This window comes from Galeopterus variegatus, unplaced genomic scaffold (assembly GCF_000696425.1).
Source record: "Galeopterus variegatus unplaced genomic scaffold, G_variegatus-3.0.2 Scaffold194, whole genome shotgun sequence".
NCBI lineage: Eukaryota > Metazoa > Chordata > Mammalia > Dermoptera > Cynocephalidae > Galeopterus > Galeopterus variegatus.
The window spans coordinates 74,971-89,895 of NW_007726305.1; the positions used below are offsets into that span (position 1 = coordinate 74,971).

A 14,925-nucleotide genomic window follows, 5' to 3' on the forward strand; every position below is an offset into this window, starting at 1 on the left:
GCCCCGCCCCTTCCCGCCCCCAGGCCGCCCCGGCCCCGCCCACCTCCCCGCAACTGCGGACTGCACCTCGCAGCCGGCCGGATCTTCGGACCCCTGCAGAGCCCCCACCGGCTCTCCCAGGCTTCTCCCGGCTAGTCTGCTGTTAGGATCCCCCGCCAGGTAGCCGGCTGTCAGCCTTCGCTCCCTTCCCCTTGCCCAGTCGCCGCTCCTTCCGCTGTCTCGCAGGGCTCGTCTGTCAGAGCCCTCCTACCCCCGCCTGATTGATCACATCCCCTCCCCGCCACCACTTTGAGTCCTAGGGCCAAGCCAGAGCCCCGAGGCCAAGACCAGCGTGGCGGGGGTGGGGGTGGAAGAAAGGGAAAGGGGGAAGGGGCCGTGGACACTATACAGGAGCCCTGGGCTTGCTCCTGTCCTTCAACCTAGGAGGAAGCGGGGAGTCAGGGAGAATTTTAGAGGTCGGTCTGAGACGGGCAGACCCTGGAGCAGTAGCAAATCTGCGAGGTAGACACGTGCGCACAGACATACGAGCGCACGCACAGGCGTCCCACTCCCGAGTGGGGTGGGGGCACTGGGCCCTCAGGACTGTGCGGGCAGGTCTGCGTCGGCGTCCTCGGAGGCCGGAGAGGGTGCAGACCCCAGGGCCACACGGCAGGGCGGTGAGTTCCGCGGTGGGACCTGTTCGGCCGGAGCGCATTTCTCCGCAGAGGACCTCTGCGCTCAGGGCCCTGCGGCAGCCGTGACACTCCTGCGCCCCCTGCTGTCCCATCGCGGCGACGCAGCCCGGCCTCTTTTGCCGTCTGCCTGGCCTGGGGTGGGAGTCACTGGGGTTAGCTCCCTGCCTGGACCGAACGGATTCTTAGCCTCCGATTGGCATGACAGCGGCTGGGGCGGTGGGACGTGACTGAACCGGAGCTGCGCTTGGGTCTCGTCTGGCCTTTGCCAGTGACTTGCTACATGACCTTGGTCAGATCCTCTCCCCACCTTTCTGGGCCTCAGTTTTCCCATCTCCCTCACAGGACAGACAGGAGGATCAAGTCTAGCCATGATGGGAAGGCAGACAGAATCACCTGACAGCCCTCACTGTGGTCTGACCTGAATCCTTCACACTGCACTGAGGGCCTCTCTATCTGCTCTCCATCCCCCTCCCCTGATTCTTGGAGGGTGACTCAGTGAGCCCCCAGCCTCCCAGCTCCCAGCTTCACTAGGATGATTCATCTGGTGCCTTTTTCCCTGGGGAGTGATTTCCTCAACATTGAGTCACTGAGCCCAGTCCTGGACACAGTCCAGCCACCTGGCACACAGGCTTGGCAGAGTCCTGGCCATCCCACCAGCTCAGGGGGTGGCCCTCCATGCCAGGATTTCTCCTACTTTTCTTGCTGAGGTATGGCTCTGGACATGCTTTTTCCCTGCACAGACAAACTCTGTGGCTCCCTACCACCAGCAAAATAAAGCCCAAACCCTCAGCCTGATATGACAGACCTTCTACAACTTAACCCTGACTTGTTTATCCAGCTTTGACTCCCCTGTCCACCATTCCTTAAATTTATATTTCTTGCTCTACTCAGATCAGTGAATGACTCATTCTCACCTCCAGGCCATTGCCCATGCCACCCCACCACCAATGGCCTCCTGGATCCTTTCAGCCTCGTTATCATTCAGGAGCCAGTTGGAAACCCGCTTCCTCCAGGAGGTCTTCCCTGAATGCTACCTTAGTTCTCTGGGTCACCTTTTTTGTGACTTTCCTGGAAGTCATGTCTGGAGAATTGGGGAGGGGTGGGGAGTAAGTATTCTGGGCCAAGTCAATATATTTTACTGCATCTTCAATATAGAGACAATTTGTCCTACCTATTAACACTGTAGAAACATTACATGGGGTAAGATGTATAAAAGTTCAGAAAGTGTCTCCTTTTGCTTTTTTGACCTCAGTTTTCTCCTCTGTAAAAGGGGGACCAGTGTAAGGGCTATTGTAAGGACTGGGTCTGAGCCCTGAGCCCAGTGCACCAGCTCAGTCCTGGGCTCTGGATAGCCTGGGCTGGACACAGGTGCCTCAGAGGTATCTGTTAAGGCCACTGGCCAGAGCTACTTGCTCTTCAGGGAAGGCCATCTTAGCACCTGTAGTAGAGCCAACCCTGGCCTGGCACAGCTGCCATCTCTTGGGCTTCCCAGCACTAGGCAGGGCCTCCACAGCACTCACCTCTTGAGAAGTTATTTGTTAAATCTTATGTGCGTCTCACACTGCCACTAAAGAGCGGGGTCCCAGGCACATGCACATGTCTCCCTCAACTTAGAGAGGTTCTTTCTGTGCCAGTCTTTCAAATTCAGACATGCCTCAGAGGGGTTGAGTTCTAACTCTTTCACAGACTTTCTGTGTGATTCTGCCACTGCACCTCTCTGTAAAATATTATCACACTAGATTCAATAAAGAAGCAAACTTCTTTTAGAGTTGGTAGGAGGCAGAGCCCTTTCATAAACATTCTCTCATGCAGTCCTTGAAATTCCCCAACCAGTCCCCTCCCAGAGTGGGCAACCAAAGCTCCTCAAGGTGGCAAGGTTAAGGGCCCTGCCAAAGCTCTCACAGCAAGAAACTGACCCCTGTCTCCAAGACTAGGACTTCTTCACTCCCCCAGTAGATCCCTTCCGTCACTCTAACCCTGCGTTCACTCTGCTCATGTTAGAAACTCACTCTAGCTCATGTTAGAATCATCTGGGAACACTGAAAATGCTGATGCCTGGAACCCACATCCCAGAGATATTTGAATGTTCCCAGGTGATTCTAATCTGCTCTCAGGTCTGAGAACCCCTGATCAGATGCTTCTCATTCCTGGCTGTCCTTTGTCCCATGAAGTCAAAGGTTAGGGCTGGCCTATAAAGGCTGAGAGTGTACGTTCATTTGGGGCTAGGAAGCTTTAACATTTATCAAGCACTTACTATGTGCCTCACAAAGATATAAGGCAGAATTTATTATTTGTCACATTTTACAAATAAAGAAGGCTGAGGCACAGAGAGACTAAGTAACTTACCCACAGTAACACAGCTAGTAAGTAGTGAAGTCATAATTCAAACCCAGCCTGCCTGGCTCTAGTCTGTGCCTTAAATTCATGCCCTGCCTCTTGAGCAAAGACAGGTAAGAAAAAAGGGATTTTCCCAGCTCTCTGTTTTTCCCCAAAAATGCAGTGGCTGAGGGTCCTACATTCCTAGTCCCTGCACTCTCTGTCCATCTCTTACACCAGGAAGCCCAGCCCCAACCCCAGCCCCAGCCCCAGCTGTCCTCCCAGCTCAGGAATACCTGGCCCTTCCCCTCTAGCCACCTCTTCTTTTCTCCCCACCTTAGGAGCCGCTTGGCCTATGCCCAGTGGCCCAGCTGCTCCAGACTGGGTATTTCAGGAAAAGGTAAGTCAGCCTGGGTTCTGGGGCCACTTGACCACAGGCCCTGTCCAAGAACCAGCCCTGCCTTGTTCCTAATAATAAGAACGTCTCCTGCTGGTGGGCCCTTGTGCTTACAAAGTACTTCCTCACTCAGGCCCCATCCAAGGGCCTTGGGAGGTACTGCTTTTGTCCCATTTTACAAATAAGGAAACTGAGGCTCAGAGAGGGATAGATGCTTGCTCAAGATTACCCAGCTGGTCAGTACAAGAATGTGAATCCAGACCTATTGACTCCTTAGCTCCTTAGGCAGATTCACTCTGACCACGTCCACCCCATGCTCACAAACTTCACTGGGCTCCCTGTGGCCTCCAAGGCAACAGCTAAACTTCAGCCTGGCAGGCAGGGTTTGTCCCCAAATGACATTTTCCGTTTCTTCTCCTACCACTTCCTTCCATCAGCCATGTCTGACTCTTAGCTGTACGCTGAACATCTAGCTTTGCTTCCCCTGCCTTACCTTTGTTCAACCTGCTCCCCTCCCACTCAAAATGCCCTTCCAAAGGCATATATGCCTATCGATATCATGTGTTTGCTCATTCATTCATACCACAAACACAAGAGAACTTCAAAAAGTTCATGGAAAGATTTGTATTATCTTTTAATTCTATTTTGCCACAAACATTTTGAAGTACCCTCATATTCCCAGTCTACACTGCCCTCTCCCTTCCTCACTTGTCCCCAGCATCCCCTCGAAGGCAGGGACTGTCACATCATTCCCTGCATCCCCACAGTCCAGCCTAGGCTGGGAACACAGTGGTGCTACCATCTCACTATCTCCCACACTTGATACTGTCAGACCCTCAATAGGCCCCAAATCTGCTCCTGTCCTCCATGACCCTATGTCCTGCTTCCATGAGCCTGTTTTGTATTATCCTGTTGCTGTGGATCATGCTCAGACCCCAGAAAACAGGTTCAAATACGAGCCCTTCCCTGATTTGCTGGGTGGCCTCAGGCAAGGCTCTGGTCCTCTCTGACCTCAGACTTCTCAGCAGCTGTGAAGGTTCGCTGTTCTCTTTGAGGGCTCAGGAAGCCAAGGTGGAGGCAGGCAGGATCCAGGCAGGTCTAGCTGGGCAGAAGGGATCTGTTCTGAGCAGACAGTCCTAACTAGGCATGCCAGGCCAAAGGACTGTGAGAAAGGACCAGATCCCAATATGGGAGGCTCCTCAGGAGAGAGTAAGTGACTCATTCTCTCCATGTCTTGAGCTGGAGCCCATGGGCTAAAAGAAGGATCTGCAAAGAAACAATCCAAGAAGCTTCCTGGAAGAAGCTGATATCTCTATGGGTTCTTCCTCTATCTAGATCTGGAGTGGGCATGGGTGTGCACAAGGGCAAGGATGGGCCACCCTTAGGCAGCTCTGTGTGTGTGCATGTGTGTCAGGCGTGGCACCCAGGACTGTGATCATAATGTCAGTGAAGTCGGGAGGGGGCAGGAGTACAGATTTGTAAGTTTGTATCTTTGTGAGGGTGTGTGATATTCCCATGGTGTAGCTGAACTTGTGTGTGTGTACACAGATATGCGTGCATCTACAGGAGTGGGCACGAGTGTGCAGACAGGGACGTTTCTGTGTGCAGGTGCAAGTATGCATGCACACTTGCAGGGTATGTGTGTGCAGTGGTGTGTGTGCACAAGCATCTGGGTATGGCATGTGTATTGCATTCATATGTAGATGTGTGTGCGTGTGCTCACATTCACACCTGACAGAGGCGATGCCCATGGCCACTAGTCTGGGTCCAGCTCTGTGTAACCACTGCCTGTGGCTCCAGATGTGAGAATGGCCTCCATAGACAGAGGATCTGACTGCAGGCAAGTGCTGGGGACAATATGGATTTCAGCTCTGGGTGGGTAGGGGCTGCTCCTGGATTCCTGGCAGCAAGCAGCTCTGAGTCAGAAAAGGCACAGGCTGAGTGAACTGAGGGGATGCAGGGTGGGTCAGCCACAGGTCCTGTGCATTTCCACATTATTTTCATACACATTTTTCTTGTGTGCAGCAGATGGCTGGTTCCATGACCCTCCAGTAGGTAGGGAAACCCATAGGATTCTAGTCCAGGACCTGCCAGCTGCTACATCGCAGCTAGTGTCCAGGGGACTTGAGTCTTGACACATCTTAGTATCTGCTCCCCATCATCCACAAACCCCAAGATCCTTCCTCTATGCAAGACTATCCTGGCCACACACAATCATATACACACACCCCTACGCACAGTCAGAGACTTTCCACAGATACATGCGCACACACACACCCATACACACGCCCACGCTGCTCCTGCACATGGAGGCGCAGGTGGGCACGCCTGCTGCAGTGCCTCCTTCCAAGACCACTGTGCCGCCTTCTCTTCCATACCCACACTTTCCAGAATAATCTTTTCTACGCCTAAGTCTGGTTCTGCCTTATCCACACCCATATGGCTCCCATTGCCCACACTCTGCCCTCTGGCCACTCTCCCTATCGCTCGCCAGCACTTCTTATCACTTGTCTGGAGGCGCTCAGCATCCGCACTACGCTGTCAGCTCCAGGGGACAGAGCTTTATTTTCTGTTTTGCTCACTGCTAAGTCCCCAGCATCAAGAACAGCACTTGACACAGAAAAATTGCTCAAAAAGACATCTATGGACTACAGCGATCAGTGGCAGAACCTTCTTCCTAGCCTGGTCTGTCCCCTCTTATAGGACTTACCCAACTATGTTTGTGTCCCTGTGTGCCTCTCCCATCAGACTGGGGCTTCTGTGGGCAGTGGCTGGGTCTGATCCAGCAAGGGGCTGAGCATGGAGAACAAGAGCGGGGATGGATCCAGGGGCAGAGCTGGGGGCCTGGCAACCCTTTCTATGAGGCTCAGGGACATCTGGAAGGTAGGATCACCTGGGTCAACCATGCAAAGCCCAATTGCTCCAGGGAAGAGGCCCCCAGACTGCCTTCTCTCCCCCATCTGAACCCCTTCCTGAAGTTGCTCTGACTGGCCATCCAGCCCCTGCTCGTAAACTCCCAGGGATGGGAAGCTCACTTCTTCCCAGCCAGCTCCTTCCCACATGGGATGGCTCTACCTGACACTGACTCCACAGCACCATCCTGTCAACCCCTGATCATCCTAAGCCACGGATTCCCATGGAAACCGGGAGTGAAGACCGGCAAAGACAGAGGCAGATCCTAGCTTTCTCAGCATCTCTAACAACCTCTCCCTCTTTGGACAGAAGTGAGAAAAAGGACTCTTGTTCCTCATGCTACCCCGGGGACAAGCAAGTGGGTTCAATGTGCTCAGGCTCCCCAACCCCTACCACCACCCTCATGAACCTAGAGCAGTGCAGAGACAGCTTCTGCAACCTCCACTGAGCCACATCCCCTCACTGAGCCCCTTTGCCTCACAGAGGTCCCCCACCTACAGAGCCCTTGGCTCCTGACTAAATCCCAGCCCACTAAATCCCCACCCCCTTCACAGATCTCTCCCCTGCTGAGTCCCAATCTATCTCTCACCCCGCATGCCCCTACCCACCCCAGACGAAGGCCCCACTCCTCCCTCCTCCCTTCTCACTGGCACCTCCTGCCATCCAGTCTGCAGGACCTGGAGGGGCTGCTCTGACCCAGCCCTAGGAGTGCCACATGGAGATGCTGCCTCCTTAACCTTGGCTGGCAGGCTGGGTAGATGAAGGGGGCAGGCTGGTCCCTGGCCAAGGGTGGCTGCCCGGAGCCCCGCCCAGCCCTACCCAGCCAGCTGCGGCCCATGAGGCTGCCAGCTTTCCTCCACCGGAGCTCCAAGGGTGCCCCAGGCTGCAGTTGGGCGCTGACCCCTGTGCCATTCCCATCCCACCCCCACAACACACACACACACACATCCCCCAGGTCTGCTCAGAGCTGAGCTCACCACGGAAACAAAGGCAAGAAAATCTAAGCAACAAGGCCCGAAGGCCCCATGCTCTGTAAACTCCCTGCCAACTCAGGAACTGTCATGTAACTCAGGCCCCAGTCTATGGCCTCAAGGCTCCAAGAACTCCCAGAACCTCATGTTCTAAGAAAATCAGAGCCTCTATTATAACGCCTCATTATTCAGAGTATGCTTCTTACATTCTATGCATGTGAGAGTCTGGGATCTGAGAATGTAAGAGCCCAGTATTCTAACATTCTATTATCTTAACTGCCTGAGATGCCATGACTCCAGGACTCCATGCCTGGTTTCCACACCCCTCAGAGCCTGATGGTCTGCAGGCTTGAGCCTCTGTGGATATGAGGTAGGGGGAGCACCCCAGCAAGCCTCTGCACACACCTGTGGTGGGAGATGCTGAGAAGGATTGGGGGAGCCCAAGGAAATGCACACGCCCTCCCAGGCAGTGTCAGGGGAGCAGCAGGAAGCCCTGGAGTGCCAAGGCAGGGTCTGGGTGGATGAATCACTCTAACCCCACCACTCTCCAGCTGTGTAACCTTGGACAAGTGCTTCCAGTTTCCTCCCCTGTACACTGGGCACACAGAACAGCTCAGAAATGGACAGTGCTTACTGTCCGCATTCCCCAGCAGGCCTCAGAGGCCCCAGTGGTGGGCGGTGCCAGTGCCCATGGTTTGAGTGTGTGGTGTTAAACCCTTTCCTGGCTGCCCAGGTGACATGGCACTGCTGCCCCTCATGCTTCCCCCAAGCCCACCTTCATTTCCTCTCTTGCCTCCCCATCTTCCCTGGTGGCCTGCTGTCCTAGGTTTAGAAGACAGGCCTAAAAAGAGGGGATATCTGGGCTCTGAGATCAGGAAAGCCCCTCCTACTCCTGTGCCTCAGTTTCCTCATCTGTACAATATGGAGTGGGGCCTTCCATGGACAATCTATGGCCCCAGGACTCAGTCTGTGTGACTGTAGTGACTTCTGTGGGCAGGTCTGGCAGGGAGGGAGAACCAGCGTAAGCCACACTCCTGGAGCCCAATGACAGAGGGGAGGCAGAAAGCAGTATGGGATAGACAAGGGGACCCCAATGTGGCTCCCCACCCCAGGAGCCCCACATACTAGTGGAGAATTTGATAAAGCCCATCCCTTTGCTTCTAGCAAGAACAAACCTCCGAGGAGACTGGGTCCCTCATGCACCAACCCCTCAGCCAGGCTGCTTCTGGCAGAGTCATTTCCAGATAAGGTCTCTCGTCCTCCCCTAAACACCCCTGTGTGTGTGAGGTGAATTCCAGCCTCCACCCCTTTGCCTACATCATTCCCCATGCCTGGGGAACCTTCTCCCTCCTTTCTGCCAATTAAATCTTAAACACCTTTAAAGGGGAAGAGAGGAAGATGGCCATCGGTGACTACCTTCGAAGTGCCAGGCCCACCTGGTCTGTTCTCCATTTAATCTTCATGATATTATTAGCCCGATTTTACAGTTCATAAAACTTAGGGCCCGGGACCTGAGGTCGTTTGTCTAAACTCACACAGCTAGAAATGGGAGAACAGCAATCTGAACCCAGCCCCTTCCAGTTCCCAAACCTGTGCCTCTTGCTGGGGCCTAGCTCCCAGTTTTGGATTTGGGATGGTACCAGAGCAGCTAGCTTTTCCCACCCCAGAAATCTCCCTAGCTCTAGAAGCCATACACTATGGTCCTCTCTTCTCTTACCTCTCCGAGCTGGAGGCAGCCTCGAGCCCAGCCACGCTTCCTGATTGATCGGAAGGCGCTCGATGGCAAAGGCTCCCGTGGTGGGACTGGGAGATGTGGTGTTCCGTTTCTAAGCACCCGTCGCTATGGAAGCCAGGTGCTGCCAGCCCAAGGCCTAGCAACGAGGCACAGTGCAGGGCGGAGGGCATTGTCAGGGGCTTCCGAGACAGCCAGCAAGAGAGGAGAGTGGACTACGTCCATTCTCCTGGCTCGAGGGCTGGACCTGCTGCCCGGCTGGGCTTGCAAAGGAAGGAAGGAGGCAGAGAGGTCAAGACCAGGCAGGCCCTGAGACAGAGACCCAGAGATAAGGGCAGAGAGAAACATGCAGAGGCAGACCAAGGGAGTCCAGGGACAGTGAAAGGCAGAGTCCCCATCAAAGAGAGAGATGCAGGAAGGTGGAAGAAGACAAGAGCTGGTCAGAGTTGCAGAGACCGCTTAGACAGAGAAAAGTGGCAGGGAGCAACTGACTCCCAGAGAGAGGCTTGCCAGAGAGTGGGGGAGAGCGGGAGGGGGATGGCAGAGATGGATGGATGCATGACAAGAGGAGATAGGCCTAATGAGGGCGGCAATATAGAGGCAGTAATGAAGGCAGAGAGGACTAGGAATGGCGAAGGACAGGCGGGGCAACTCACAAGGGAGGCAGAGCAGATGGCAGCGGCGGCAAGACGGTAGCTACGCTAGGGCCAGTCCTGGGCCCTTCCTTCTCGGTCTGCCCATTGGCCCATGGGCATCACCAGCCTTGTACCACCACCCCACCACCTCCCCCTCCTCCTCAGAACACAGAATCATCTAGACACAGAACCTCAGAAAAGAGACTCTGGAGGTCAGAGGTCTCAAATCTCTCCTGCCCCCAAGACCATGGGTCTTGCCCAAGATGGTACAATGAGGCAGTGTCTGAAACAGCAGGAAGTCAGGCCTTGAGAATCCTGGTCCAGAGCTTCTCCCCAGCCAGCACCCCAAGTGAGACCACTCCTTAGTCACTCATGGAGGCTGTTAGTGCAGAGAGGCACACTTGTCCTCTACCGGAGTGAACGAGATGATAGAGCCTAGGTGGAACCCTCTGACGGGGGCAGAGCTCCAGCCCTGAGATGTTGACTTCCTCTTTCTCAACAACGGGCCCCATGCTGGGCCACTGGGACACAAGGAAGAAGCAAGCAGCACCTACAGAGAGGTGGACCACAGCTGTCCACCTCAGGGCTGTGACTAGGGACAGCAGACTCTGGGGAGGCCAGAGCAGCCACTCAGGGCCAGGGAAGTGGCAGGCACTTGACAGGCAACATCTCATTGAATCCTCACCATAACCAGTTACAGGTGAGAAGACAGGAGGCCCCAGAACGAAGTGATTTGCCCTAAGCACCACTAGCCAGAAGGTGCCTGAACCAGGACTTAAACCCAGGTCTCCTGAGGCCAGTGCAAGCTGGAGGTCCTGGCGGAAGCTTCTCTGTCAGTGGGGAGGCAGCCAAGAAGGGGGGTGACCCACGCCTGCTCAGGAGCCCCTCCCAGAGGGAGAGTGCAAGGGTGGCATGGGAGAGTCCCAATCCTTGCTCTGGCCACCACTCCCCTTAGCACCAGATGTCCCCTCTCACTATGTCAGGATGTGTGACAGCCCTTGTCTAGACTCTGTCAGATGCTGATCTCTCTCTCTTCTCTCTTTCCTTCCCCCTCCCTCCCCTTCTCTCCTCCTCCTCCTGCTCCTCCTTCCTCTTTCTCCCTCTCCCATGTGCTAACTGTTCCTGGGATTGTTAACACTGTCTGCAGCACCTAACACCCGGCTCTGAGAGCTCATGTGCCCTCAGAGGCACCCTGCCAGTCTTGGTCTCTCCAGACTCCTGGGGGAGGAAAAAGACAAGACTACTTAAGCACCTACTATGTGCGCCTGGCTGTATGAAACACTTTACATTTATTATTTTATTAAATTGTCCATCGAGGTCTCCGAGGGCTCTGAGGTGGCCTACCTACCAGCCCACCACCATAGAGTGGCTCTCTCAGCACCGACCCCGAAATCTGCCCCCAGAGCAGGACAGGCCAAGTAGCAGCAGGCAGACACAGGTGCCTGCAAACTGGGAATTTGATTCTCAGCGTCTGCAATGTCCATGGTGGGGACAGTGTGGGGCTGGCAGGTGAAAAGCCAGAGGAAGGCAGGAGCTGGGAGAAGGAAGTCAGGGGAAGGGGGACTGCTGCACACCAGCCCCACCCCACACACACCCGTCGCTGGGCCTGAGCTGCAGCCCAGAAAATCGACCTGTGGCACCACACTCCCCTGGGCCTCAGTTCCTGGAAGGCGGTGCTGCAAGGATGATCGATAGCGTCTGCAATGTCCATGGTGGGGACAGTGTGGGGCTGGCAGGTGAAAAGCCAGAGGAAGGCAGGAGCTGGGAGAAGGAAGTCAGGGGAAGGGGGACTGCTGCACACCAGCCCCACCCCACACACACCCGTCGCTGGGCCTGAGCTGCAGCCCAGAAAATCGACCTGTGGCACCACACTCCCCTGGGCCTCAGTTCCTGGAAGGCGGTGCTGCAAGGATGATCGATCAGCTGCCTCCCAGCCTCCCCCTCCCACTGCCTGGAGGCTGCCTCCTCCATGCAGCCTCCTGGCTGGCCAGTGTCACAGCCAGCGTGAGTGGGAACGATGAGCAGTGACCCCTTGTCCCCTCTACAGCCCAGCATTCTCCTCACTCCTCAGGAACCTGACCCAGATAGATGTGCGGTGCAAGAGCTGATTCACTCATGTTCATATATGCACATGTGCACCCATATACATGTGCGTGTGTGTGCGTAGGCAGGTCGGTAGAGCAGAGAAGTTGCAAATGCAAAACGTGACCCATGCAGACCCAAGTTCAAATCCCAGCTCTTCCATTTCCTGGAAATGGCACCCGTGCGAGTCACTTAACAGTTCTGAATCTCAGTCTCCTTATCTGGACAGTAAGGTTACCAATAGTGCCAACTAATCGGATGAATGAGATCATACACACAGTGCTCTGGTACAGTGCGTGGCATACAATATTTTTTTTATACACAAAAGCTTTTATTAGTGCCACTGTGTGCATGGGTACATGTGTAACTGCCCTTGGGAGGTCCAGGAAGGATTTCTGGCACTCTAGCAAGGTGGTTCAGACTGTTCTCCAATACTTGGGTCCCCGAGAGTGGGAGCTGCAGCTGAACTCCCAGTTTAGCCTCAGAGGAGGAGGACCTGCTGTGCCTCCTCCCCCACCCCAAAAAAAGCCACCTGTGCTGGACGAGGCTGAGTGGGGAGATGGATGGCTTGGCAGCCACCAGGCAGGACTGGTGATTAAGAGGCTAACAGCCCAGCATCCGGAGAGGAATGAGAGGAAGGCTGAGCTGCGGGCTATCCATCAAGGCTGGCAGGTCCAGCAATGCTGCACGGTGGGATGGGAGGGAGGCAGGGGAGGGCTGCGAGGTGGGAGAAGTGTCAACAAGCCAAGGGCCAGGCAGCCAGGCCCAGCTTGGCCATTGACCTGTCGTAACCCTGAATGAGTCACTGTTGCCTCGGGTCCTCAGATTCCTCATCAGGACAATAGTGCTCAACGTCTTTTTCTGTTCCAGCACAGCAGGCCCAATATCAGGCCCCAGGGCCAGGAAGTGCTTTGAGGAGAGTATATGGGCTCATGGATGCCTTTGCCTCCTGCAGGTGCCCAACTCAGCCAGAGATCCCTGAGGCTGGGGAGGAGGGGATGTAGTATAGGGTCTGGGTTGAGGGGCCCAAACACCCAAGTTGGAGCCAATTTCTGACCCTAATCCCTTGCTGACCTTAGCCCAGCCCCTGACTTCCCAGGCTGTTCCCTGGATGCACCCATCAGTACCACACACACTCCTGGCCAGTCCACCTGACACAGGCAGGAAGGACCATCGGTACAGCCCTTGCCTATGCAAATGTCATTCAAACTGAGGGCAAAGTCACCCATGGGCCATCCCCACCTTTTGGAGGTAGCAGTTACCTGGGAAAACCTTCAGCCAGCAAGCCTTGGGCAATAGGTCTTAGCAGGACCTGAGCAGAGCCTATAGTCTCAGTCTGTCTACAATGACCTAAGTGAGCTGGAACAAGTCACTTTCCCTCTCTGGGCCTAGACCTCTGGGCCTCAGTTTTCCCATCTCTAAAATTAACCCTCCCATTTAAAAATCAAACAGCAACAAAAATCTTCAGGGCTCTCCTCTCCCTATGGGACACACTGCAAGCTCCTCCTGCAGCCACTCCCAGTCCTTCCTTGGCCAGCCTCAATCCCTCCATGCTGCCCACTACACATCCTGCACTTGGGCCTTCTTGTGTCACCCCCCCATCCCACGCTGTCTCACCTCTGGAACTTGTCTCTTCCTCACTCATCAGGGCCAGAAGTGTCGCCTCCTCTGCAAAGCCCCTTGCATAGCCCCCATCACGGCTAAGCCAGGCCCCCCTGCACAGCTTCCTATGGTCCCACACACCTTCCCTGAGTCCTAGACCAGGATGTGTTTGTTCCCTACCTCACTCAGATGCCAGGCTGAGGGCCAGCCCAGCCTGATTCCCAGAATGGGGGAAAGGGGTGGGCAGCCCAGGGCCTCAAAGAGGAATAGGACCCAGAGAAAGCAGAAGGAAGGGAAAGAAGAGGAGGAAGGGAGGAATGAAAAGAACGAAGGAAGAAAGGAGCAAAGGAGAACACCGTCCCCAAGGTCCCTTTGGATCTAGCAAACTGCATGAACTCTAGCCCATTCCAGATAGAGCCCCATGTCCTGGCCCCTGCCCATCCCCCCTTCTCTCCTCCCCCTCAGGCCCCAGTCCCCGTCACACACACCAGTACAAAGGCCGAGAGCCAAAGGGGGTTCTGGCCTCTGTCAGTGCACCCTGACTGGGGGCTAAGAGCACCACATGGTCGTCATAGTGATGCTGGATGCTGTCATCACCAATTCATTGCCTGAGCCCTGGGAGGCCAGCGAGGTGTGAGGAGAGCTGGTCAGAACTGATCAAAGTGGCAGGAGTCTTGGGGCGTTGGGCCTGGGGGAGGGCAGGGATTAAACTCCATCACCCCAATCCAACTGTTTCCTTCCCTCAGCCTCCCAATGCCCTGGTAAGGAAGAGAAGCACAGACCTTCCCCCCAGCTGTCATGTGCACCTACTATGTGTCCAGCTCTGCTCAACCAGAGAGGCAGGGGTCAGTGATGGCCATGACGGGAAGTCCCCCACCCCAGCCTCTGTGAGTGGGTGCCCAGGCCCAGCTCTCTCAAACAAGGCAAGGGAGTGTCCCTCTTCATGTCACAGGGCCTGAGGAGAAGTAGAGGGGAGGGAAGGAAGAGAGCCCATAGGTGGTTCCTCTCCAGGCAGGTACCACCAGGCATCTCTAAAAAGTAACTCATTTAATCCTCTCAGAGAAGCTTCAGAGTCAAAATTATTACTCCATTTTACGGATGCTCAGATGTTCTCTCTGCTTGAATCCTCCCAGCCAATCCTATCCCCTCCCTCGGGAAGACTTCCAGAATGCCCCACCTAAACTTATCCCTGCCTCATCTGAACTCCCAGCAACGGTGGGTGAGGATCCTGGTCTCCCCCATTGGACTGGGCTGGTGGATCCTCCTTTCCCACCTGGGTTGTAGAGAACACTACAGACAAATCACCCCATCCCAGCCACCCTCCTGGTGACCAGAAGACCACCCTCATCAATGCAGGCTGGAGCTGTCCCTGGTCCTGAACCCTCCCAGGCCTTTCCCTGGACCTCGAGCTTTTTGTTGTTGGAAGTCACCAGCTCCTGCGCATGGAGGAGAAAGACCAGACTCCCAACGGTCAGGCACTGCCCCCCCTCCACCCCCCCCCACACTACCTATTTCCTTTACTTGCAAAGCCTCAGGAAAAGGAACCTATTTGGAACAGAAGAATGGGAACAAAACTAAAATGATGTCATGCAACAAAGCATTT

At 55.0% G+C, this 14,925-nt stretch overlaps 1 protein-coding gene across 2 annotated transcripts in view; it reads right to left on the reverse strand.

Moving 5' to 3' along the window:
* PDE2A (phosphodiesterase 2A, cGMP-stimulated) overlaps positions 1–14,925 on the reverse strand; it is a 94,855-nt gene that overhangs the window by 66,746 nt on the left and 13,184 nt on the right. The window lies entirely within an intron of this gene.